Raw genomic sequence first — 27,216 nt, 5'->3', positions numbered from 1 at the left:
TAAACTTTTAAAAAGCCATTTATTTACTGCAGAGTTACCTGTGAGAGACAGAAACTGCTGTTACTGTAACAATTACGATAGAGAGAAGCTGAGCAGCGCTGCAGGGTGAAGAGTCAATCCCAAGGCGCACTCATTTCCCAGGTGAGGAATTTTATGCTCATTAGCAGGTACTTTTCAGTTCTTGGCATTCGGAAGTCTCAGATAGACGCCTGTGAATCACCATCAGAAGCCATAAATGAGGCAATGGAATTATAACAGCGAACATTCAAAATAGACATCTGTTTTAACCACGTGAGATATAATTAATTATCCACACTGGGATAATTTTGACACTGAGAGAAAAATAAACAAACACTATATAATTTTTAAGGGTACATTTGTAGATTGACAAATTGGTTTCACTAATGGTAGGTCTATAAAATCATTTAAGTCATAAATCATTGTCAAAGCTAAAATCATTTCTCAAAATTAAAAGGGCAATGTACATTAAAGCGAAAGTTTTAAAGTTTATTAGATTGATTTGTCTAGATAATTTTGAAACAATATTAAGCAGACTATTATCATCCCTGGTTCCTAATCACTTGTTGTAATAATTATGTGGTCATTTCCATGAATGATAACATGTTGTTAGCATTTTTTATAGAATATATCTCAATATATGGATTATTTTCATAAAATTGCCTACAATCTTTTTCAGTGTTCAATTGTGTATTTCCTAAGTTTGAAGTTACTGAGACTCAATGGACCATATGCATTTAATCAAGAAAGCACTCTTTTTAGACCCTAGCAGTACTGGGATCAAAGTGAGGGCCTTGCACCAGTTGGGAATGTGCTCTACCACTGAACTACCACCCCAGCAAGAAAGTATTCTCTCTACAGTGCTAAAAGACCTCACGAACTGAGAACTATTCCTACACAATAGAGTATATTCTCTATTCTAACTTTTCTTATTAAAATGTGTTAATGTCTCAATTCAAATCTTTTCAAGGGTTTGTCCTTTTCCATTTTTTTCCCCCTGGGTGAGCTCCAGGCTTGTAATCCTCTTGTTCCAGCTTCCAGAATACTAGACACACACCGCCATGCCTGGCCCTTTGTTTGTAGTCTATCATTGGAAGAAACAGCTCTTATCTCTAAGAAATAAAAGCTGTGCTTTATTGGGGAGCAAATATGAGCAACCATGGTGAGGAACACACATTTAGGTCTCCACAAACTTAATGTTCCAATGAGGAAGCAGTTTCATGGAGTTTTTATAGTAAGAGAATTTTACAAATAAATTGGTAACAACATCAGGAAAGTGGTTTCCAGCAAGGTGAGGATCCTATAGACCTCAAATGCTACCTGACGATAGTCTTAGCTTTGGGATTGGTGGAAGCTCCTTGTCTGCTTAAGTAAATAGATTCCAAAGGCTGTTATCCGTTAATCACAGGATGTTAGTATTGAGGAAGGGCTGGGAAAGGAATAGCTATTTAGGGCTAAAGCTAGCCCAAGGTAAGGTGTAATTAGACCTGCAGCCTCTGGACCTGCAACATTCCAACATCTCCATAGTATCACCTCCGCTCCACTCAGTCTTTGCAGACACAGCTTCTTTCCAGGAATTCCCATTCATGATCCAGAGAGAGTTTCTCTGGCAAATGATTTACAAAACAGAGCTTATCAAGTAAGCTATCTGTTTATGATTTTTAGAACAGTTTTGCCAAATTTAGACGTCAAAAAAAACATAGGCATTCTCCGTTTCATTCCGTTCTGATTTAGAATTCACTTAATTACAGAAGCGTCAGCAATAGATCAAGACTGCAGAGCAGCATTAATCCCAGGTTCAAATGATACTATTGGTTTGACACTTCCTTCACTTTCCTAGGTAGAAGTTCTTTTTTTTTTTTTCTTTTTAAAAATTAGCTTACAGAGAATCAAGTGTCACTGTGGCTCTTACAAACAAAATCTGTTTTTGCTGCTTCTCTCCACTGCTTTCTCCTTCCCCCGCCCCTCCCCGAGTTCTGTTTTCAACAATTACATTTCCCTAAAAGCCTCAAGAGCTGAAGTTCTTTGGCTCGCAATGCGGCTAATCCTTGCTTAAGGATTACCAGCTGATTCGAACAAAATGCAAACATTTAGAGAATGCATTTATTTAAAAAAAAAAAAAAAAAAAAAAAAAAAAAAAAGGTAAAAGGTCAGTGTGCACTGTGGTATGCTGGAGTTCATTTCCAAAGTAGTCTTCCAGGGAGGACCCAGCCTTTCCAAAGCCTAAGAGCAGGCAGAAAAGCTAGAAATACTTATTCTGCCATGTGCAGCGTGTTTTCAATTCTGTATCATCTCGATCACAAATATTTTATAGTTCAATTTCTCTGTGTATAAATAGAAATGTTTATGTCTGTCAACTGTGGCTTCTATTTGGTTAGGAGACTCTCACAGCTGATTTGGGTGCAATTATAAACTATGAATACACTGCATCCAGTTCCAAATAGTTTCTGTTCCATGGATTTCTTAACTTAGTAATAACACTCTCTCCCACTTTGCTGGGCTCCCTCAAATCCTAAAGCTGCTGCAGCCCTGTCACACTTGTCCTCAGTTGTCTCTCTTCCGTCTTTTCTTTGACAGAATGAACATCCCAAACCTCTACCTTCAGCCTGTAACTTGAGTGGGGGGAAAATTAAGTCAAAACATTGTTTCGACTAATTGGTTTTCTCATGGAGAAACTGATCTAAACAAGCATTGTTTAACCTCCTGTGAATGGAGCCTTTGGATCACACTAGCAGCACAAGAAAAAATATAAGCAAAATTAACGTGCAAGACCATCTTTTTTTTTTCTTATGAGAAAGTCATACTTTCCAGAGTGGCATAGAAACATATTGATACATGCTAAAACTAATCTTTAAATAACTTTTTAAAGAAGATTTTGTCTTCTGAGTTTACATGTGGTCAGAATGTTCAAGCCCTACGCCTTACGACCCCTCGGCATGCCAAAGGACGACAGGCATGTGGCAAGGTTCACATTCATCATCCACATGTTTGAGAAATGGTTATTTGGTATTTGAGTCCCTATTAAATGTGCCTCCTTTTTTTTTTTTTTTTTTTTTTTTTTTTTTTTTTTTTTTAGCTGAGAGAGATTGCATTCATTTTGAAAAAAAAAATCACAAGGGGGATGAGGATGAGGAGATGTTTCTTTTGGTAAAGCACTTGCTCTATGTGAGCACGTACACATGCACACACGAACACGTACACATGCACACACAAATACACCCACTCACAAAGTCAAAACAAGGAGGGAAAATCTATTATCTTCATAAATAGATAAGTGCAGCCATCCCTTGTTGTCTGGTTTTGGATAACATCTTGTTAACACTGGATCCAGCCTCTGCTCTATCAAGCCCTAGGCCACACCCTGTAAATCTCCATTGTAACACTTACTCACTCACTGGCTCTGTTCCTGTAGCAAACCCTGACCAATACACTGGCCTTGGACTAATGAAACAGACGCCCCTCTGAGGCCTCCAGAGGTAATCAATTGTGCCGACATCCTCTGGAGGTCTGAAGGGATACATTGCTATAGTTTTAAGGTAACCACTCTATGTTGCTTGTTATGGCAATTATGGGACACCAATGAGGCCCTCTCTCCACGGGTGATCCTCACAAGTCCTCAAATCTTTTTTTTTTTTTTTTAACTTACATTGTACACAGCCACATCTCTCTGGTTGGGCAACTTGATTCGTGCAGTTGTTGAAATCCTTAGACTCTCCTGGAACTGACTTGACATAGGAGCAATTTCAGCATCTTTTTTTTTTTAACACAAAGAACTTTGGTACCCACAAAGGCAGTAGGGGGGCGAGGTTAAGTTGATACAGATAGTTATGGTTGTCTTGGAAACAGGATGACTTTTGATACATCAGATCTTCTATGTGGACTGTTCTCCAAGTCCTAAAGTACCCTCTCCCAAATTCCTTGAGAAATGAATGCATAAATTGATGTCCATGACTTCATAAAATGTCCAGGAACTTGTGTTTTCTGATCATCTCCAAATGTCTTTCTCTGCTTTAGACACACTTATTGTTCCTCCAAAGCATACCTCACAGAAACAGGAAGTTGAGGGATAACTTTCTGAAGGCCTAAGGAGAATGGCAACAGTTCAACCCTGAACTTGAACCTTAGGCACCATTCCTAAGATGCCGGGGACTTCCTGCCTCCAGCTGCCTTTCTCCTCGTATTGCTCAGCCACTCTCTATCTAGTGCTCCCTTTTCTCTGTTCCTTAACAATACATGAGCACATTCCCCAGCCTTCTGAAATCTCATCATTTGCCCTTGGACATGCTATTTAACCTTTATGTGTAGCAGTTTCTTCATTTGGAAAATAAGGATGATAGTATTCAGCCATAAAGTGGAATGAAGTTTAAAAGAAAAAGAATAAAGCAGCAATACCAGTTAGAGCCTCCATAGACCTCAGAAACGTCGAGCTAAATGAGAGACATCCCACAAAAAGGTCATGTATCAGATGCTTTTGTCTATATGGAATGTACAAAGTAGGTAAATTCAGAGAAGCAGGAAGCAGATTGGAGGGTACCAGAGGTGAGAAAGTTAGGAAAGAAGAGGGATTTCTTAATGGCCTACTGAGTCAATAGGTTGGATTATGTTCCTAGAAAAGGCAAAAATGTAGGTCCAAACAGCTGAGAGTGTAACCGCTATAGTCAGAGGTGGTCCCCGATGCAGTACGACGGGCATCATTTTAAGAAGCAGGAATTTGGACACAAAGATGGACAAAGGGATGACAGTGTGCACATACACAGGACAGAGGCTTTAAGATGAGCACATTGGAGATGCAGCTGAAGGCCAGTGATCACCAAGACTGCTGTCCATGCTGGAAGCAAGACAGAAGCACACGGAGATTCCACCAGCCACAGAGGAGGTCTAGTCCTACATCACCTGCGGTTCTTCCTGTCCACAGAACTCTGAGATGTCAATCTTCTGTTACTTGAAGTCTCTAGGTGTAGTGTTTTCTTACAGCAGCCCTGAGAAGCTAACATGAGGGAAGTGTGCTTTCCTCTGAGGTGACGAAAATGCTCTAGAACTAGAGGGACAGTCACAAAAGTGGGCCTGTATTGAATGTCATTGATTTGTCCATTCTAAGTGGCTAAATCTATTATAAATTTTGCCTCAATAAAACATGTGTGTGTGCTTGAGTGTGTATGCATGTGCACACACACACACACACACACACACACACACACACACACACACACTAACATATACCGTAGTGAATTGTTGTGAGCTTTCAGTGGTTCAGCCCACAGGAACTTAGACACAGATCCTCAAATGCAGAAACCGCTTGGTGAGTGGTGTGATGTTTTCCAGTCTCCCTACAAACTTGACACCTTTAGACATCAAATAGGCAACAAGTAATTGTTTCCAAAGCTGTGTTCCTTTTTATGTAGAAACTTAGAGCTCTCTCCTGCTAATCTAAGCCATTGAAGATGACTCTGAAACATTTCACATCAACTCAATTTCCCAGGAGTTTCCCATCCAGAAGATGGATTCTATCCCCCCATTCATGCTCTGAACCTGCCACCAAGTATTTAAATATATATATATATATATATATCGGGCCAAATTTGTAAAAACTTCAGTTGTTCCCGTCTTGGCCTGTAGACAGTATGCCTGTAAGAACGAGCCCACTTTACTTCTAGCAAGAGACAAGCACACTCCATTGTCTTTCTTCCAGTTGCCCAAGTGGATTCAGACAACCCACCTGAGGCACCAGATTCCAATCGCAGAATCACTGTCTTGCACGCAGTTTATTCCATTTGATAGGACACCCAAATGGGTTGATGGGCGATCTATTAAAGTGATTAAAGACCCAGAAGGAAATAAAGAGGATTTTTAAAACCCACAGAAAAATTCCTGACTCACTTTAAAGGTGGTCTTGCTTTTCCACCTCCAGGAACGACACAATAGGAGGGTGGACGGAAAACTTTATTGAAAATCCAGCCTTTGAGATTCGGTGTTTTGTGAAGTAGGAAATTACCATGGGATGAAAGGGAAAGGGGGAGGATTATGCAAAGAACTAGAGCAATGGAAGGTAAAATTCAAGGAGACACATTAGGCTGCGATAGTCAATTTGAATCAAGTATGCCATAGATTTGGGGCCAGCATTTGTGATACGATATGCCTCAAATTACGTCTTATGGAACCACGGTCAATGTGGTACAGCACGTGTTGACATGCTGCATCTTCAGGAAAGCCCCCTCTCCAGTTATTAATATTTTATTGCTTTTATACTGGGCACCATCGGAAGGCATGTGGGGATGTTAGTGCAAGCTCTCAGCCTGGAGTCTGGGCACCAGCTCCAAGCCCTGGTTCCAGCCATCCTATCTCACACCAGATAGGTATTTGTGTCTGATTTGTTTTCTTCTCCACCAACATTCAAACACTATCAGAGAAGCAATGGAAAATACTGTTTTCCAAACAGTGAAAGTTCAAGAACTGTGTGGAATACAGGATTCCCACCACCACATTAGCAGGCTGCTAAGAAAAGATCCCCCCCAACACTTTCATCTGTCATCACTATCACAAAAATGGAGCCTGCATCTATGAAAATAAAGAAATATATGTATACATTGTCTGAGGTAAGCCATGTGAGAAAAATCTATGAGTCAAACTAATAATGACGATAAAATATAATGGTTAAAGTCATTGTAACCAACATTTCCAGTACACACAGGCCAAGCCTTGCACTGAGTAGATATCCGTTTTAATCCTTCCAACCACCCAATAGGGTAAATGTCATCATCCCCATTTTGCAGATGATGTAATTGAGACTCCGGGAGCATCACCAAGTTCATGGGCCGTTAAGTGGAGCCAGCAGCCATCCCTCTGATTTAGGTTTATCTGATTCTAAAACCCATGGTTCTTATATAGAGTTGCCTGCCCAAATCCAAGTTTTCCTGTACCTGCCAGCCATTGGTCCTCAACAAAGTCATATTCCTTTTATTAAAGGAGGTGATTTTGTTCCATTTCTGTCTTTTAGTGTGACCAGGCCTGCTCTGCTGACATGGGCAGGGGCCTCCTTTTGAGAAAGGAGGTAGGCAAAGTGTGCTTGCTGACTGGGATTTAAAAGAAAAGCCCAAGAGTTATAAACAAGTGAATATAGTTATTGCAAAGACAAATAATAAAAACGGAGCCCCTGAATGTATTGGAAGAAATATCTGGGTGCCCTGCAGTCAAGATATAATTGCTAAAGAGAGAAAACAGAGAATTGAAAGGGATGGAGAAATCCAAGCCACAACTGTGAAGTTTGTCTAAGGCAAAGGCAGAGATGAGTAGAGGCTTCCTTTAGATAATTAAAACTAGGGTCTTCCAAGATATGAAGTTAGACACCTGACAAATTATATATTTCTAATTTCTAATTCTTATACCGAGTGCCATAGGCTAGACAGCCTCCCAGGTATTAATGAAAAGCCCTCAGCAGGAGGCCCTAAAAATCACCACAGTGTGCCAAAGCTAACAAAACAGGCCCAGAAAACCCAGGAAAAAGAAAAAAAAATGGCCGAGTAAATTCCTTTGATCGGTTGATTTTTAAGTTGGTCTCAAACTGACACTACTTCCTTACTCTGTCGTGTCTGAGTGTCTGTGCATGTCAGTATGTCCACATGTCTGTGCATGTCTATGTGTCTCTCTGTGTGTGGCAGGGTGGGAGGTAGTCTAAGACTATTTTCCAGATGGGAGTCTCTGTCTTTAAAAGGCACCTTATTATTCTTTGATCTGACATCACCCCAACGTTGATCTAAAATCTAATGACTTCCCACACTTAGCAAGACTGGAGCAGTTCCGGTGCTTAGACCAAAATGGATGAGCAGCCGGAGACAGGCGAACTCACTTCTGCTTTGGGTAGTTTGTTACACCCACTTCTAAGCCTGTAGAGAGTCAGGGTGTTAAAGAGCGGGGGTGATAGGCCAGCACTGCCTAAGTCCTGCTTCCTGGTTCTGTCTTCTCCTCAGGCAGAACACGGGCTTTCTTCCAAACCTCTCCCCATGTCTAAGCCTGCTCAGCCCCTGCTGGTGGGGTATAAATTAATCTCAACTCTGTAGACAGCATTTTGGCTATGTGCATCAAAAATATCAATAATATCCTCTTCGGCAAACCACACAGAAACATAGTCTGCACAAAAGATTTATGCATGAAATGTTAATTACAGAATCATTTAAAACTGGAAGGAAAAATACAGTGTCCAATTATGGGAGGATGTTTGGGTAGATAATAATCCATCCATTTATATAAGGATATTTTTGTCATTAAAATGATTATGATATGCTAAAAGTAAAAAGGAGCTATGAATTCATTTACAGTATAAATTCCACCATAAAAATAGCACCCACAGGATGAAAAATGCCAAATATATTTATTTCCACTTAGCTGAATTATGTTTATACATAAGATGATAAAGGAAATAACATTTCTTTCTTAGGTATGTTTTCCTTTATTTTATCCAACTTTTATATGATGGATGCTAGTGTCTTACAGGTGCATAGAATAATAGGAGAAGTGTCAAGTGGGAAGACCCAGGTCACATCCAGATACTCCACAGCTCCATGACCAGGTACTCAACACCCTGAACTAAAGGTCCCTCTCCAATGAAATGAAGGTAATTGTATTGATGAAAGGAGTCACTATGAGGAAGGCATTGACCAGCAGTAAATGCTTGGTAAATGTTACCTGTTATTATTAAGCATTTATTGAGCACCTATTGCATGCAAATATCAGTACTATTGATACAGACAATGGCTCCTTGTTCTTAAAGAGGGAAAACAGACATGTAAACAGATATTGGCAAATCCAAGAAGTAAGCTCTGTAGAAAAGGGAGATTTAGGGTACTGTAAGAGTGTAGAAGGAAATCCCAGTCATGTCAAGACAAGGATTTTCACATCCACTGTCCACCGTCATCGGTACTAGAATCTCTCCAACAGTTTGAAATGCAAATGTCATATACTCTTTGTGATGTTTAAAGTGACTTGGTAGGAAGCAAATATCCGCAGATTAACTGTCCCTGAGGCAGGAGTTGGCAGAGACCCATCCTCTCAAGGCTGTGGAGCATTTGGAAGTCAGCACATGGCTGCACTTTGCACCATCCATATTCATTCTCCCAGGGCACCTCTGAGGAAGCGGCTTCCATGAAAGCTTAGAGAGGTAGAGTGAGCTGTGTGAAGGCTTGGTCATCAGCACATGCTACAATAGTGAGATGGTGAGACCTTTAAGAAGTGGGACCTAGTGGAGCTAATTAAACCGTTAGCAGCAGGTAATTGAAGGGGATGTTGGGACTTCAGCCCCTTCCTGTGTCTCCTTTCAGCTGCTAGTGGCAATAAGCTGAGGACTCTCCCCAGTTATGAGCTCCTACCATGAGGTTCTGTCTCACCACAGATCCAAAGGCAGTGAGGCCATGTGCGGAAACATCCAAACCTGTGTGCCCAAACAACCAACCTTCCTCCCTTGAAATCTTAAATGTCTCGGGTATTTCTTCACGATGATGGAAAACTGACTAACACATCATGTTTTCACTTATTCTAGAATCTTGAGCGCACATGTCATGTATCATTAATGACAGAGACTTTCTGAGAAATGCATTGTTAGAAAGTATCTGTGATGTCACTCCACCCAGCCATATAATCTTATGGGACCACTGTCATATATGCAGGCCATTTTTAGGTGACATATGACTACATATCAGAAAAAGGGTTATCAATGGCAGAGGAAGGAGGAACTGAAGAAGATTAAAAAGGAGACTTTGAATCAGCCTAACGTGATTATCTATACAATAAATTTTGGATCAGAAACAGTTTCCCCATAATCAGCTCTATTTAATAGTGAATTTTCCACATTACTGTAGAGGCAAGAAGAGGTTGACACAGCCATATTCAAGCAGGCAACTGGGAAAGACCAAACATGAACCCCTAGAAAGAAACCATTTGAATAACCTGCTCACAAGAGCTCATACTTTGTAACAAGAATCAAGGAATGAGACAGAGACTTCTTGTTGATCCCAAAGCTCCTTGCTCATGTACCTTTTCATACTTGCTAACTAACCTTTGACATTCATCTCACAACCACTTTTGAATCTACCAGCCATCAGTGAAGGCAATGTGGTCTGAAGAAAACAATCCTGAACTTGAAATCAGTTACCTGCTGTTGAACTTGATTCAGCTAGTGGTTGGTTGTAGGACTTAACAAGTGGCTTGAACGTCTCTCAACTTTAGCTTGATGGCTACCTCTTCAGACTGCTGAGAAATTAAACACAATGCATTATGTCTTCTGAAACATCCAGTAAAAAGGTTAGATTCATAAATATCACAGCCTTCTGAATAAAAGAATGGATTTTTTGAGATGCCAGCTACATCACTAACACCCTAGACTAATCAGGGGTCAAGCCTACTGACTGCTTGGCAATCATGCTAGGCAGTTGGACCATTGCTGAAGTCACTGACAGTGATGGTTAACTTTCACTGTCAACTTGACTAAACTTGTAATCAGTCACCTAGAAGAGACACCTCTGGACGTGTCTGTGAGAATATTTTCAGAAGGGTTTAACTGAGAAGGAAGGACCCACTCTGGATGTTGATGGCATCATCCCAGGTACTGGGGTCCTGTACTGAGTAAAAAGGCATGAAGACAGAAGTCTATTGAGAAGCGGCATTGATCTCTCTCTCTCTCTCTGCTAACCATCCTTCTTGATGTAAGCAGGCAGCCTCCTGTGGCCGTGTCTGCCCTGCCAGGATGGACTGACACTTGACTGTGCAAAATCAACCCTTCCTCCTGTGAGTTGTATCATGCCTGCTTTTTGGTCACAGCAGTGAGAAGAACAATGAATACACCAATAGACACATTTTCCAATGAAATTAGAACCGCCATAAAAGGAAGAGTTTTCTTTTTCTGCAACTCACATGGCTTTCATCCAGCTGGATGGATTAATCTACTGTTTTGAACATCTAGGTTAATAATATACATGGTTGACATGAAGACATGGAGAACTGCTGTGGGATGAAAGCGAAGCTTTCCTGGGCCCTCCATTTCCGTGTAGCATCTCTGATGCTCTGAATGGCTCTTGATCCACACATTCTTCTGTTGCCAAAACGGGCCTTCCTATACAATGACAGCCAAGCAGACGCTTAGCAACTTCCCCAACCATCGCTGGATGCAGTGATTGTCACGAGTGATGAAATATGATTAGCAAATTACAGCTCTGGTGTTTTATTTTAAGGGCACATAAAGAAAATGAATGGATCGAGCTGTTTTGCATTTTTCAGTTGAATCATTTAAAAACAAGTGGGTAATGGAGAAGGCAAGAATGATGGCTGGAAGAAAAGGCGCAGAGAACGCGCCACTTCACAGCCTATCAGCATAATTCATCCTCACCTCCTGTCCCCAACTGCTGTGTGGTGTTGCTGTACATAGTTAAACAGCTGCCATGTATTTCTGGCATCTTTATTTTAGTGCTAGATAAATTGGCCTGGATTTTTTCATTTCATATAGAAATGGGAAAAAAATGACATGGGAGTCTCATCATAGCTTCGCACTGTGTTGTCGTGACTAGTTAGGTCACCCACAGGACTTGAATAAAGGACTCAACTCATCTTGTAGGTGAAGGATGTTTCCTGTCTTATGCCACATCTACTTTCCAATAAACTGCATTTTGGCAAAGCCCAGGGCCTGGGGGATCATGTTAGGATCTTTCAAACACCTCATATAGGAAACAGCCTTGATGCCTTTTGTTTCTATCTTCAAATCCTAGACTTAGAATTCTTTACGTCTGTCCCACACAGTTGGCTGTAAAACAAAATTCCATTTGCCCCTTATTTTTCCTTGATACCACTATAAAATGAGAGGCACATTCCTTTGGAAATAAATTTGGTTCCGAAATGACTGCGGAAGCACATTTAAGAATACGATATGTTTGCAATCTGAGGACTTGAAACACTGCCATGAGTTCAAGGCCAGCCTGCAGTGCAGTGAGTCTCAGCAAAGCCTGAGCTACAGTGGGAGACCTTGTCTCCAAAACCAATGAGAGAGTCATGGGCTGTCAGAGGAAGGGAGGGATGGAAAGAGGAAGAGAGGGGAAGAGGGGAGGAAGGAGGAGAGGGAGGGCGGGAGGAAGTTTTACATGTATATTTCAAACAGTAAAGATATAGTACTCAAAATGACTATATAGGAAGGGAGACAGCATTAGACTCAGGCATGAATACAAGTTCTTCTACATACCAAACCTAAGTCATTTATCTTTACAGAAGTAAAGAATTTTTAAGTGGATTAAGAGGTATTACTCTATGGCACGAGTAGATTAAAGGGCATGGTAATATCTGGTACATGATATTATGATTATGAGAGAGGTTCAACGTTAGTATTGCGCAAGTTGAATGCACAGCTAAAACTTGGTTATAAGGCAGGGTGTTGAAGCCATACCAACAGGTAACATGGCAGCATTGATTAAAATCGTTTCTCCTTTTCTGAATGTTTTTAAATGTAAGCCTTGCACTGTTCAGACTTATTCAAAATCTGTGACCCGTGGCTCAGTGAACAAATACCTTGCTGTGCAAGGGTGAGGACCTATGTTTGGACTGCCAGAACCCATGTAAAACTGGACACAGTAGTGCACGTCTATAATCCCAGTCCTCCTGTGGGGAGGTGGGAAGTGGAGAGAGGGGAACTCCTAGGAGCTTGGGAGCCAGCTAACCTGGTATAACCACAAGTAAACAGCGAGAAACCTTGTCTTAAACACAGGTAGAAGGCAAAAGGCTGGCACCCAAGGTTGTCTTTTTACCTCCATGTGAGCACCATGACACATGCATCTGTACTCACACACGACAAATACACACACACACACACACACACACACACACACACACACACACACACATCATGTGCATAAAGATATTAAAAGTTAAATTATAATCCTTATTGGTGGTGATGTACACCTATAATCGTAGCACTTGGGAGACAGAGGCAGGAAGATCAGACTGCTATGAAAAAGAAAAAAACAACAACAAAAAAAACTTATTTGTTTAACCTACTGTGAGCTAGATTTTCTCTTCCTTATGCCCAGTGCATTCCAAACGAACACAATGGCTTAGCAGGATCAGGTTTATCCAAAATGTTAGCGCCTACACAGGAGAAGCTAAAACCAAATTGCCCAGGGCTCCTTCAAACCAAGTCATAGACAGAAGTAAAGAGACTCTGCAAAGTAGGTCCCAGAATGCACAGAGGCACGTGACACAGGAGCTGGGCACCAGCTAAAGGGAGAATTAAGCAGAACATCTCTGAGATAAGCCTATCTTACTTTAAACTGATAGTTTACATCTTCCCGAGAAGTAATAAGGTCTCTTCGCAGCAGTGAAGTTGGTGACGTTCCCTCCTGGACCATCAGCCTCCTACTCTATCCCAAGTTGGGCCCCGCTATTTTAGTTTAAAGAAAATAATCTCGGAACATCAGGCAAAGCTACATTCAGATGCGAATGTCAAACCCATTCCAGATGTAATTTTGAAACGATTAACCTCATTCCAGGGTGTCCTGTTTTCAAACACAGGCTCTGGTGTGGGATTGCCTGCCTGCCAGTCCCAGCTGGGCCCCTGCTGACCTTTGTGACTGCTCCCGAACCTCTGTGGGTCTGTTTTCTCATCTGTAGAGTGTGGAGAACCAGAGAGTCCCTGGATAGAATGATTGCAGAGAGTAACTGAAGTGTGGATCGTTTACAGCAGTGAATGGCTTATGTTTAAGACAAATAGAGCAGGGAACAGTAAGCGCTCAATAAATACTACACCTTATTATGGGTATTTAAAAGCCAATCCCACCGTACATATAAATATTCATATAGTGTATAAGGATCAGTGTGTGTGTAAAAATGTGTGTATAAGCATCGTGTTTATTTGTATTCTCAAATAAAATATGGAGTGATGTTTCAATTTCATCACCCCAAAAGTAAACACAGACAAGCCCCCAGTGAATAAATTACCGTAAATGTCTTTTGTATATATTTTAAAACTTTGAGGCGAAGGGGGAGTTGGAGAAATAGCTCAGTAGTTAAGAGCACTGACTGCTCTTCCCGAGGACCTGAGTTCAAGTCCCAGCTCCCACATCCATCAGTAACTCCAGTTCCAGGGAATCTAATGCCCTCTCCTGGTCTCTGCCAGCCCTAGTCATGTACATGGTTGCATGTACATCCACACAGGCAAAACACTCATATACATAAAAATAACCCTTTTAAAACCATTATTACATTTTATTTATTGTATATCTATGTGTGCACATGCACAGACACTCAAATGCACATGATACCACAGCTCACAGGTGGCAATCAGACAGCGACTTTGAGGGTGGTTCTCTCCTTCTGTCATGTGTGTCCTGGGGATGGACCTTAGACCATTCAGCTCGGGGGCACGGTCCTTTACCTGCTACACCATCTGGCCAGCCCCTGCCTCTACTTACAAAAACAACAACAAATCCCATGCCAAGGCTCATTTGTATAAGGAACTCTGAGAAGACTCTCTCCTCCTCTGTTCTTCCTGCTTGTTTATGTTTAGACCAAATCCCACTCTGTAGTCCATGCTGGCCTTGACCTCATAACCCTCCTGATTTAGCCTTTCATGTGCTGGGATTACAGGCCTGTGCCACCAAGCCCAGCTCACAAAGTCTTATTTTCATGAAAACCTGAGAGGATACAGACACTTCCTCAGAAACCTTTTCAGACCCGCCATCTTGAGCATCAACTGCTAATGTCCCCACACACTGTCAATTAGCAAACAGGTTTGGAGTCTTGTTGGGTTGGTTTTCCCTGGATCCTTTCCCTACCTGCAGAATTTGTTGTACCTTCGTCGCTAGTTTCTGTCTTAGCTGTCCCCAAAGGCTCAGTCCCAGGTGTGTGACAGTGTTGAGAGGTTGTAGAAATAGAGCCTAGTGGGGAGTCTTCGCCTGTTGGAAGTGTTCCCTCACAGGGAGCTACGGGATTCTGATCTCTTCCTATTCCTCTCTTTGGTTCCAAGTCATGAATGGAATGGATCTTATAGACCCATGACTTTCCAGAGCCCCATAAAAACCTGTAAAACTACAAACCAAAGTCAATGCCCTTTTCTTTTTACATAGACTATTTCAAATATTTTGTTTTAGTAATAGGAAACTATTTAACAAATAACCCTCTGTCCTCAATCTTCAATTTTTATTATTTCTGTTTAAATTTGTAAGCCCATCTTTAGTACCTCTTAGCCATTAAACTTCTAAATATTTGACATATTGTTGCTCATCTAAAATTACTCGCCTTGGCCAAGAAGAGTTGACCCTAAGCTTCCTTTACTTTTTTTTCCCCATACTGAAGAGGACAGGTCTTTCCCCATTCATAAAAGCTTGTTCCAAACAGCCAGCACCTCACTATGTCATCTCTAATCAAGGTGTTATTCAGGCTTCCGGTCCTCCAGGATTTCGGGTTTCCAGAAGCCTGCTGTCTGCCAGCCTTCCCTACACGCTTGCCTTTAGAATCCTGGAGGCTCTGTGACTCGATCGCCATTTTCCAAACTACCTGCCTGCTGCAGCTGCCTCTGCTCACTGTGGTCAGAGCCAGGTCCCAGAGACCTGTCCCCTCTCTGGCATCCTGTCTCCCACGTTCAGAAGTTGTCATCATCACATTTCACTTGTCGACACCATGACGCTTGAATCAGAGATTCCCTTTTGCTCTTTCATCTTGGCAGCACATAAGAATTTGTGTCTAATGACAGAGAGGCGAAAAGTTAATGGAAATTTAATTGGAAAAAACCCACCATCCCAGCAGGAATTGAATGGACCTAGTGGCCAGAACAGGAGGCAGGCACTCACTCCGTCCACTGGGCTTCGGAGTTTAGGATGGCTTACTTGGCTACAGATAGGTATCATGTCGGTAAACAGACGACGCCTGTATTTTCCCAGTATTACTTTAGTCAACAAGATGAAGTAAGGAAGTGGGTTCCAATTTAAATGTCAGAGCTATCTACTGTGAGGATCCTGAACGGGGGCTCTAATGAAAATAGGATTTCATTTCCTGTAAATGTTTGAGTTCTTTAACCCTAATATATAGAAGTGATGAATATTTATACCAATGAATGCATCTTCTTAGAACAGCGTTCAGTCAGCCACAAACAAGGGAATCATGGGAGAATTTCTCTTTTAAGAATTTTACGGATTTTTCTAGAGGAAATACCACTATCTGAATAATGTTTTACCTTCTTTCATATTTTTCTCTAAAAGGTTAAGGTGTACAAAAAAATGTTTCAAGTATACTTTTTTAAATAATATTTTTACTTATTCTTTTAACATTTCATGCATGTATAAACTATATTTTAACCTGATCTACCACCAACTCAAGTCTACTCTTTAAATGGCTCCACATTCTGGCAGCCTGCAGGGATTTAAACTATTGGGCTATTGTGATGCTTTTTTATTTTTAAAATGAATTAAGCTTATCCAATATTTTATATCCAGATTAACCTAGTTTTCCTCCAATCTCTGGTTCTTAAGGGAAGTAGGGTTCCCTGAGTAAAGTAGGAACATTTCAGAACACAGTGAGGTTGAGATCAGGACAAATCTCAGCCTCTTTTGCTAACCTTATTTGCTTTCTTCATTTAGATTTTTTTCCTTTTCTTTTCTTTTTGAGACAGAGTCTCATTATGTAGCCCTTGCTGGACTGTAACTTGCTGTGTAAACCAGACTGGCTTTGAACTCACAGAAATGTAACTTCCTCGCAAGCGGTGGGACTGAAGTCCTGCATGCTGTCTGCACTTAGAGCGTCTTGCTGTTTTCTTCTGCCTCGTGACATGGCTGTGTGCAACAGAGTGTGTAACCCTAACTTAACGAGCCATCGAATCACTGAAAATCCAGCCAAAGATTCCCAGGAAGAAAGACTCACTGCACCGCCAATGCCAGAAATATTACAGCTCAAGCCCGTGACACACAAGTGGCCGGCCGGAACCTTTTCTCTTATACAGGCAAGCTTCCACTAAGAGTTTAAAAAAAAAAAAACAGCAGAAGAAGGAAAAAACCCACTGAAGACTCATTTTCAAATATCAACAGAGCCAGGCTTGGTGGCACAAAGCTTTAATATTAGCATTCAGGAAGTAGAGGCAGATCTCTGTGAGTTCAATGCCAGCCTGGTCTACATAGTGATTTCCAGGGTCAGTCAGAGCTACAAAGTAAGACCCTGTCTGAAAATAATAATGATAAAACAAACCCCAAATCAAACTGTCAGCACATTTCTAAAAGCCCTCCATTTCTTTTCTCTTTTTTAAAATTATTTATTTATTTTTATTTTGTGTATATGAGCATTTGCCTGCATGTATGTATACCACATGCATGCAATACCCTTGGGGGCCAGAAGAGGGCAATGCGTTCCCTTGAAACTGGAGTTACAGACGGTTGTGAGTGGGCGTGTGGGTGCTGGGAATTCAACCCAGGGCCTCCCCAAGAGCAGCAAGTGCTCTTAACTGCTGAGTCATCTCTCCTACCCCTCAAAACTATTTTTTTAAGCTTCAAGGAGGGCCTTAATCCACAATCATTAATAAACACCCTTGCAATAAACATCTGGAACACTGGCTGGGGATGGTAGAAAAGCCACAATTAAGGAGATATCCAAAGAAAGCTTATGGAACTCATAAGCAAATACCCATGACACCCCTGTGCTTCAGGTCGTGTAGATAGCAAAGCTGTGACTGACAAAACTTTGCCAAGCTTAATGGTAAGTTTGTATAAGCCTCTGTTCCCGGAGGGGTGAAAATGGCTTTATGAGTTGCTAATAAATAAAAAATGGGTTTTGGAATGCTTTAACTTTATCTTCAATTAATTATGTTGAAAGCGATACTAAAAATGAACTAATGGAGATTATCAGGGTGTCTAAAGCTTGGCACAGTTGGACAGGCCTGTAATTCCATCTACTTGGAAGGCCAGGGCAGGGGCTTTGAGGATTCAAGTTCAGTCTGGGCTACAGAATGAGTCCAAGGCAGGCTGAGTGAGACTTCAAGGTATCTCAGTGAACCCTGTCTCAAAATGAAGAGAAAAGATATAGATAGATATGGATAGTTCCGAGGTAGACACTTGCCTAACATGTACCAGGTCCTAGATTCAGTCTCCACAACTGGAAGGGGAAGGGGCATTTCTAGATCCCTGCATCTGGGTCTCTTCTACTTATCCTAATGGTTTTCAAGGGCTCAGCATCAGAGCTGCTATTCCTGCCTTGATAGAGACAAACTCCTGCGTTCCTGTGTAACGATCTATTCAGTTAGTAGACAAGAGTCTACATAGACTGGGGCAAACCTCTGTAGATCCCCACTCCATCGTCTGCTGAGTGACTCAGGAAAGCCGCGGAGTATCTCTGAGCCTCAGTTTCTCTTTCTGAAGAACAGAAATCCATGTCCCTCCACAGGTTGAAATGAAGTATGAGAAACACTCAGTACTGTGACTCACCACATTACTGTCACAATCTGTGACACTAATACTTGAAGCAAAATGTCAGGAAGGGAAGATTTGCTTTGGCTCGTGGTCCGGTAGGATTTCAGTCTGTCATGCTTGCATGGGTATGACTGAGCAGCTCAGAGCATGTGGTGGAGTCTGTTCACATCACAGTGACCAGGAAGCAGGAACAGGAATCAGGAAGAACCTCCCAAGGCCTACCCCGAGTGATCTACTTCTGCCTGATAGGCCATACCTCCAAAAGTTGCCAGAATCTCCCAAAATAATGTCACTAGGTGAGGCATGAGATGTTGGAGAACATTTCAGATTCAAACAATGTATGTATAAGAGTCCATTAAATGTGAAGTCTGATCATTACCCTCAGTGCTTTTTTCTCTGACCAAACACTCATCTTTCTGGTCCCTCCAAGCCACCCTTCACTTGCCTTTGATCCTAATTCTTTCCCAGCAACTGTAAGTGCTCAAATATCTTCACTTTTCAGTTTAATTGAACACCGCTCACACTGGATTTTTGTCTAATTCTGCCTAGCTAGAAGCTGCTTTCTCCTCTCCCATGCACAAGGGACACTTTACTTGCAACCATCATGTGGAGACTGGAGTGGTCCACCTTAAGCACAACAAACCTGGGAGACACAGACTCATTGATATGTATGGTCCACTTCTTCCTTGAGAGAGAGGGCCTTGAGGATGTGGGTCACTCTCCAACCATGTGTGTCCTTCCCAAAGCACTCAGTGTTGAGCCTTGCCCTCAGTAACAATCAATAAACATGAGTTGAATTACTTAATTAACGTTCCTGTCCACTCAATATAAAATGTCTGCTCGAAGACAAAGGCCAGGCAATGAGAAGGCTCACTGGCTAATCAATATTTCAATTTTTATGCATCCAATCAATGTCATGTGTTACAGTAAATAAGGTGTACAGTATTTATCTGCACACAACTGTGAAATGTCTCCTCTGTCTGTCCTCCGTACCAAAAACTTGGTGACTTTGGAAAAGTCATTATCCATTTCAGGAATTAAGGCCCTCTTCAGTAAAAATAAGGGATGGAGTCCTACATGAGGAGTCTTCTGGCTGTACAAGTGTCTCATACAGGGTACTCTTGCTGCAAAGGTATTAGGGGGAAAAAAGCACAAGCCAACAAAAAGCTTGGCATGTGAGGTCATGCATCTGTTAATTAGCTTGATTTATCTCGAAACATTGTGTTATATATCATAGAACTATACAGCTTTGAGCTGTATCAACTCCTATAGAACTCAAACCAACACACAGATAAGCAATGCCAAGAAGCCACTCTCTCACCTAGGGTGACAAAGCAAGAGGAGAAATTTGCTACCAGGGCCCAAGGCAGAGGTGTCCCGGCAGGAGGAACTACTCACAAGGGCCACAGTGACTCTGAGTGACATCTAGCTAGAAGGAATACTTTAGCTTCCCCTGCCCTTTACAATGATGCTTATTGGCCAAGCCTAGGTATAAAATGTTCTGTAATGTTGTCTGGAGATATTGTCTGTGAGGTTTATGCTGGGCCGTAGAAAGGAGCAGGGGCAGTGAGAAATGAGCCTGTGAGGAGCCAGACAACAAGCCAACCCAATGGTCTTGGATCTAGTCTCAGAGGTGACTTTTCTGCTGTTGAATTTCTCTGGTTTGTGAGTCCTTTGAGGGTCCTTATACCAACCCCAGCCATCATACCTTGCTGTAAATACTGACACTTTGGGGTCACTGACAATCAGTCTCATGGAAATGGTTTGAATGTAAAGTGTCACCCACAGGCTCATGTGTCTGAACACTGGCTCTCTAGCTGGTGGCCCTATTGTGGGAGGTGGTGAGACTTAAGAGAAGTCTGGTGGACAGATACTGGTCACTGAGATCCTGGTCACTGCAGATCCTGGTCACTGAGATCCTGGTCACTGCAGATACTAGCCACTGCAGATCCTGGTCACTGCAGATACTGGTCCTGCAGATCCTGGTCACTGTAGATCCTGGTCAGTGCTGATACTGGTCACTGCAGATACTGGTCCTGCAGATCCTAGTCCCTGCGGGTAAGCTTACAGGTTATGACCTGGCCTAGGTTCTAGCCCAAGTCAGTCTCTCTCTCTCTCTCTCTCTCTCTCTCTCTCTCTCTCTCTCTCTCTCTCTCTCTCTCTCTCTCTCCTTCTCAGAGTCTACCTCTGCCATGTTTCCACACCAAAGTCATACAGGAGTTGTGATGCAAAGGCCCTGGCATATTATACTCAGCAGTAGAAGTTTCTAGAATTGTTCTCTGACTGCTTTTCAACATCTGTTATACATGCCCATAATTAGTACTTTCCCAGTACAGCACAACCCAAGCCGGAACATTAACCCATTTCCCTGAAAGGTCTTTGATCTCATTGGTTTAAGTAATTTAGCATTCTGCTGCAAACTTATGTAAAGTTGGCCTTAGCAACAGACCACTTTCCAGGAACCAGTGGGTTCCTTCACAGCACACTCCCAGGAAGCCCATGGGTGTGTTTACCTGCTGGCGGGCACTGTAAGCATGGGCCCCTTTCTTTTCCTTCTGCTTCACAACGCCATCCATTCGTCAAAGCAGCAATCATGAAACACACAGTAAAACGCTGCCTCAAGCATGTTTAACACATCTGCTCCAAGAAGATAAAGGGGAGACACACAGGCTAGAGACCACAGCTAGAGAGGAGGAGAGGGGGGCCATTTTCCCATTTAGGTGGGTGCTGCTACCAGCCATTTCACTCACTGAACAAGTGTCACATCTAGATAAAGCAGGCGAGAGATGTGACTCTGCTCTGCCCTGAATTCATCTTCACTCTGGGTTGGTGGTTCTCAGCCTGGGGGGTGTGACCTCTTGGGGGGAGTCACATCTCAGATATCCTGCATATCAAACATTTACATTACAATTCACAACAGTAGCAAAATTAGTTATGAAGTAATTTTATGGTTGGGGGAGGGTGTCACCACAACACCAGGAACTATATTAAAGGGTCACAGCATCAGGAAGGTTGAGAACCATTGCCGGGTTATTTCTTAAAACCCTTCGGTGAGACACTAATGTTTAAAGACAGGATGCTGTAAAAATTAAATACTCTTATTCAATCTTAACTACACAGTTCCTTTTCATATACCATCGACTGTGTGTTACATAAACTATGAGTGCTACATGAATTGAGGAAAGTAAGACTTTCAGAGTGAATAAAAAAATAGATTTTCACCTTCATCCCAATGTTAAAACCCGAATTATCCCCCTGACGTCGAGCCAGTGCATGTACACTGAGCCTGAAGACTTGACTAACAGGTCGGTCCTGCTGCAGAAATGGGGAAAGAGAACTTCGGTCAACTCAAGTGAGAGAGAAAGGGGCTGGAACGTGCAGCCTATGAGGTCTAAAAACACTATGGCTGCAAGGCGTGCACTCATATGCTATAAAACCTCAAGGCTGTCCCCACCATAGCCAGGTACCCCTTCAAGATTCACCACAGGAAGGAATAAGTTACATTTGTCTCACATATCCTGAGGGGAAGATCACCTTGGGTCCCAGTGACCTTGTTTTTCTCAGAACATTTTACTGTACTTTCAGTTTGCTCTGAATCACCAACAGCACTAACTTGTGCTCTGGAGAAGGTATTAAGGAAAACAAGGCTCATGGGAGCCCATAACACAGCAGCACCCAGAGTGTGGGTGTGATAACAGCCATTACAACTGGGCAGGTAGCTCACACCACGTGGATACACTGAACAAAGGATAGCAGGGCACAGTGGAATGGCTTCTGATTCTGTCATGCTGCTCAGACAGATGCACAATTAAAAGCTTATAAATTGAGCCCAGCATGGTGGCACACACCTTTAACCCCAGCACTGAGAGGCAGAGGCAGGCAGAGCTCTGAGTTCAAGGCCAGCCTGTTCTACAGAGCGAGTTCTAGTACAGCCAGGGCTACACAGAGAAACTCTGTCTCAAAAAAACAAAAACAAGCTTAAGAATTGAGTTGTGGATGTGGATCTGGGGTTGAGTGCTGACTGGGCCCTGAGTATGATCCCTAGCATTGTGAAATAAAGAAACAAAAATTTGAGTTGTTTCTAGAATTTTTCCATTACTAGGCCATAAGTGATGGGGAAGGGCTGAGTTTCTTTCCCTGTATCTGAGCTATCCCTCTAATAAAATGGGCCATGACCTCTGCCTCATTCTTCTCACCAAAGATACAGGAATAAGTCCAATTACTGGTGATACCTTACCCAGTGCTAGCAGGTTCAGAATCCAAGGAGATAGCCAAATTCTCAGAATAACTCCTTGTGGATCTGTTCATCTCAAAGATGTCCAAACTTTGTATTGTCAGGATACATACAACAGTGTGAGTTTCACTTTAAACAACAACAACAAAATCCAAATGGCACTCTCACTTAATCTACTATGTCAGGAGAAAATTTTTCCCAGCCTTCACTGGAGTTGAAAATGCTTAATCCAAGCTGCTTCGGTTTCCTGATCTCAACAGGGTAATATCCAAAATACACAAGAACCACGAAGCAAGCCAGAAAAATCACGTGCCTGCTCCTACAGTCTGCAAAGCTGCCATTGGCAACAAACTACACCCGCCCCAGCCCCCCCCCACCCCCTCCACTTTCCATAGCACTGCCTTCTCTAACATGCCAGGTCAATGCTGAGAAGGAACTCAAACCACAAAGGACCAGAAAGCAAATATTTTTGCCCAAAGCTAATGTAACAAATTACACGCAAGATCTAAACTGCGAGAACCTTTTAAATGGCGCAAGTCTACACAAACACACAGCATCCCATTTGCCAAGATTTGAAAATTAAATTAAATCTCAGTGGAGGACCCCTCTGGGATTTTGAGGGCTCTGGTCTCAGCAGGGCCACAAGCATCCCTGGTCCTTCAGGACAGTAATTCCTCTCATTGTATTTCTGTTGCCTCTCTGTGCCCCGCATACATAACTGTGCAAGTATACAGAGCTTATACAGCTCCATGCGAGGAAGATTGCTGTGCATGACCAGAGACTCATCTGCATGGCTTCCAGCAAGTGCCCAGTTGCAGTCTGGGTCTGGGATGGTTCATTTTGACTGTCAACTTGCCTGGATTGGAATTACTGAGGAGTTACACCTCCGGCCATGTCAGTGAGGATGTTTGCAGAAAGATTTAACCAAGGAGGGGCTACACTGGGCAGCACCATCCCATGGTGCTGGAGACAAGGAAAACAAAAGAGGAGAAAGCCAGCTGAGCTCCAACATTCATCTCTCTGCTTCCTGTTCCACCCAGATGTGAGAAGTCCTGGCTACATGCTTCTCTTACCTTAGAGTCACCTGCTACCATGCTACCCTGCCCTGGTGGACTAGATCTACTCAAACTGTGCGCCAAAAGCAACCCTTCCGGCTGTGAGTTGCTTCTAGCTAATACAGCCTTGCTGTGCCACATGTGAGACTGTGCAGTCTGTCGATGGCAAACAGGTGAACACATAGAGCTAAGGCCAAGTTCTCTTTCTGCCAGAAGCAAGATTGCCTCTAACTAGCCGGATAGGTAGTGTCACACATGGGTGACGCTGCCTCCTTGGTCAACAGGTTCAGAAGTTCAGATGGGGGGCATTCAAATGCCCAATTAGAGCCTGATTCCTAACTGGGAACACACCAGCTATCAGATGCTTTCCAATGGAAAGCCAGATGAGGGAAACATTTGGACACAGCTGCCTTGGAAGGAGTCACTGCCTTGATGAGCATCTGGGGTTAGACACTGGAAACCAGCAGACATATTGGATTGCGGCTGCCTTTGCCCACGGCTATATTACCTAGCATTCAACCCAGTTCTCTATTTCCTGCTTCTTCGATTGCGGCTGCATCCCCAAGCAGCAGTGCGGATGAAACTGAAGAAGTCCATTTAGAGAAAATAAGTGCAGGAGGGAAAGCAGCCATGGGACTTGGGAGCCAATCGGCCGCATCTGGCTTTGTTTTGCTCACTCACTCAGTTGGACACCAGGCTACAGTGGAGATCACATTTTGAGAACTTAGAGAAATAAATATTTCTAAGCCAGTGTGTGTCATTGGTTCTGCACCACTTTCTCTTCTGACTGTCCTTATGTTTTGATTTCAAGTGGGATCTCGAATATCTCTTTTCAGCTCTGCCCATTAGTAGGGAGATGAGTTACCATCAGTGATTGACAGCTTGCTTTCATGGAGGATATGGCTCCAAACATCCCCTTGAAAAAAATCATGCTAGTAGATGGTACTCCAGTGCCTGGGGAAGGCAGCAGGATTCTGGCCACCGGGAGAAGGCTGTGACCAAATCTAGATTCGAGTGCAGAAGGCCAGCGATGAGATAACCCCAAGGCACACAGGCATACATACGGGCCAGCCACAAGCAGCCATTCACACCAATATTTGGAGCTACCAACCAACTATTTGAAAGAAATTCCCATAGATTCTGAATGTTTCTAAACACAGGCAGATGAAGAGGAAAAATAGACACAAAGGAAGAGTGAGGTATGCCTAGCTCCCAGACATCAGCCATCACCAGGAAGTCAGTATTCAGTGTGGTACCCTGACAATGAGTCGTCCTTTTCTTTACTGATTCTCTACAATGAATAAATGGCTTCTGGTCATCAAGAAGAAGAAGTAACCTTTTTTGCTAAATGTCCTTGCTTCCTAAATTCTGATAGTTGGGTGTTTGGCAAATGGGTGTAAAGAGGAAAAAATATAATTGATTCCTGGGTTTCAGAAAACAAGAACTGACATTTCTGAAGGTGGTGAGTTTATCTAACTCCATTTGGTTCCTGCGTTCTAAAGGAAACATTTGGTTAATGAATGGTAAAGCAGCAAGAGATACCTAATGGAACCCAAACCCTTTCATTTATCTCATTTATGGATATGTATGTTTGTCTGCTTGTCTGTGTGTGCCCCACATGTATGTATGAGAGACTGAAGAGGCCAGAAGAGGGAAATCCGGAAACGGACTTACAGATGGTGGTGAACCACCTTGTATGGGTGCTGGGAACTGAACTTGGGTCTTCTGCATGAACAGTAAGTGCTCTCAACCACTGAGCCATCTCTCTAAACCCCTTATATTGAATTTTTAATGAACTATCTTTTCCCTCTGCTCCCTACATATAAGCACCAAAATATACTCTGATAGGCAGTTTTGTGAGTTCTGTAAGTGGTGAAGTTTGATAACCTATATGTATGACAACACTTTGTTTGTTTTGTTTGCTTTTTTTTCTTTCCTTTTGGTTTGTTTTGAGATTGTTTGTTTGTATTTGGTTTTGTTTTTTGTTGCTGGTGGTGGTTGGTTGGTTTTTTGCATGGGAGACTAAACCAAGGCCAGGTCTCCCTCGGGCTAGGTAAAGGCTCTACTGTTAAACTGCCTCCCGAGACCTTTGTTCTTTTTGAGAGGTCTCCCTAAGTGGCACAGCCTGGCCTTGAACTTGCTGTGTAGCCAAAATTGGCTTTAAACTCCTGGTCTTCCTGTCTTCATCTCCTAAGCGCTGGGATTGCAGATACTCCCTCAGAGACTAGAGGGATAGGAACCCCTGGAACTGGAGCTACAGGTAGTATGAGCAATCCAGTGTCATTTCTAGGAATTGAATTTGAGTCCTCTGCAACAATAGAAAGTGCTGTCAACCACTAAACCGTCACTCTGGCCCCCAAGATCCATTTTTAATGTTAATCTGTGTCTTCCTAAATATTCTATCAGTGAAGTAAAGGTCTAAGAGACATAGGCAAAAACATGAGATGAATAACGAAGCATAACTTTTTGGCATCAACCACCAAGGCTTTGGGCAAATTAAGTTAGAGAAAACAAAGTTCTGGCTAGGGCCAGATGCTCTCTCTATGCCAAGACACTAAAGCTTGTCAAAAACTAAGGACTTGACTATTTTATATCTAATACTGAAGAGTTAGCATCACTGTCAAATGAGCACAGTGTTGTTACCATATCTCCAGAAAAGATGGAACCAGAGAACCAGAATTGTTTTCAGTATGAAAGTGAGAGGTGAGATAGAACCTTCTGGAGATCTTTTTCTTCCTTTAATACCTTCCAAATATATCTGAAGTGCATCCTGCTTGGACTCATTTTATGTTCTCTGGGATATTTCACAGATGTGAGTTAGGTTTGGAAACACATCTCAGAAAGCCATTAGGCAGCGTATGGAGCACCTCACAGTTTCCCACAGCATTACATTCACCCACTCTGGGGGCCCCCCCGTTCAGTGCTGCCAACAACTGTTCCAGTGGATGGCCGCAGTACTCAGCACACAGCAACCCCAGCTCAGGCTGTGGAGAAGGAGAAAGTCTTCAAGGTCAGGCACTATCTAGCAGTGAAAGACTCAGCTAGCCTCAAAAGAAAACTAAGACCTGACTGACAACCCTCTACCACCGTGAGTCCACTGCTCTTACTGTGCCTAAAAGTGGCACAATTGACGCTGACGGAAAATACTAGCTTACCTCTGACTAACAAGGCTCGGCACTCCACACCCTCTGCCACGATTCTGAGGCATTTTAAGGCATCATGCTTTTTAAGCAAGTGAAATATGACAAGAGAGGGGGAAGGCTGATCACAGGACTAGAACACCCAAAGATGCAAATGTCCTAAGAATCCTCATTTGAAATAACAGCAGTCCCCGTGCATGGGAACCAAATGCTCTTCTTCAAACAGCCCTGTCTAAGTCAGCGTTCTATTGCTGTGAAGAGACACCATGACCACGGCAACTCTGATGAAGGAATGCATTTCACTGGAGCTGGCTTACTGTTTCAGAGGGTCAGTCCATTGTCATCATGGAGGGGAG

At 42.6% G+C, this 27,216-nt stretch overlaps 1 long non-coding RNA gene across 1 annotated transcript; it reads right to left on the bottom strand.

The window, feature by feature from the left end:
- LOC119088017 lies at window positions 1-27,216 on the bottom strand. The gene is made up of 3 exons (XR_005091571.1): window positions 27,178-27,216; window positions 10,160-10,257; window positions 1-209 (listed from the first exon to the last, which is right to left on the bottom strand). It is a non-coding gene; the product is annotated as an uncharacterized LOC119088017 (long non-coding RNA).

This window comes from Peromyscus leucopus, chromosome 5 (genome assembly GCF_004664715.2).
Source record: "Peromyscus leucopus breed LL Stock chromosome 5, UCI_PerLeu_2.1, whole genome shotgun sequence".
In the NCBI taxonomy this organism is placed as follows: Eukaryota; Metazoa; Chordata; class Mammalia; order Rodentia; family Cricetidae; genus Peromyscus; species Peromyscus leucopus.
The sequence above is the reverse complement of the archived record's forward strand: the minus strand, read 5'-3'. Positions and strand labels throughout refer to the sequence as shown.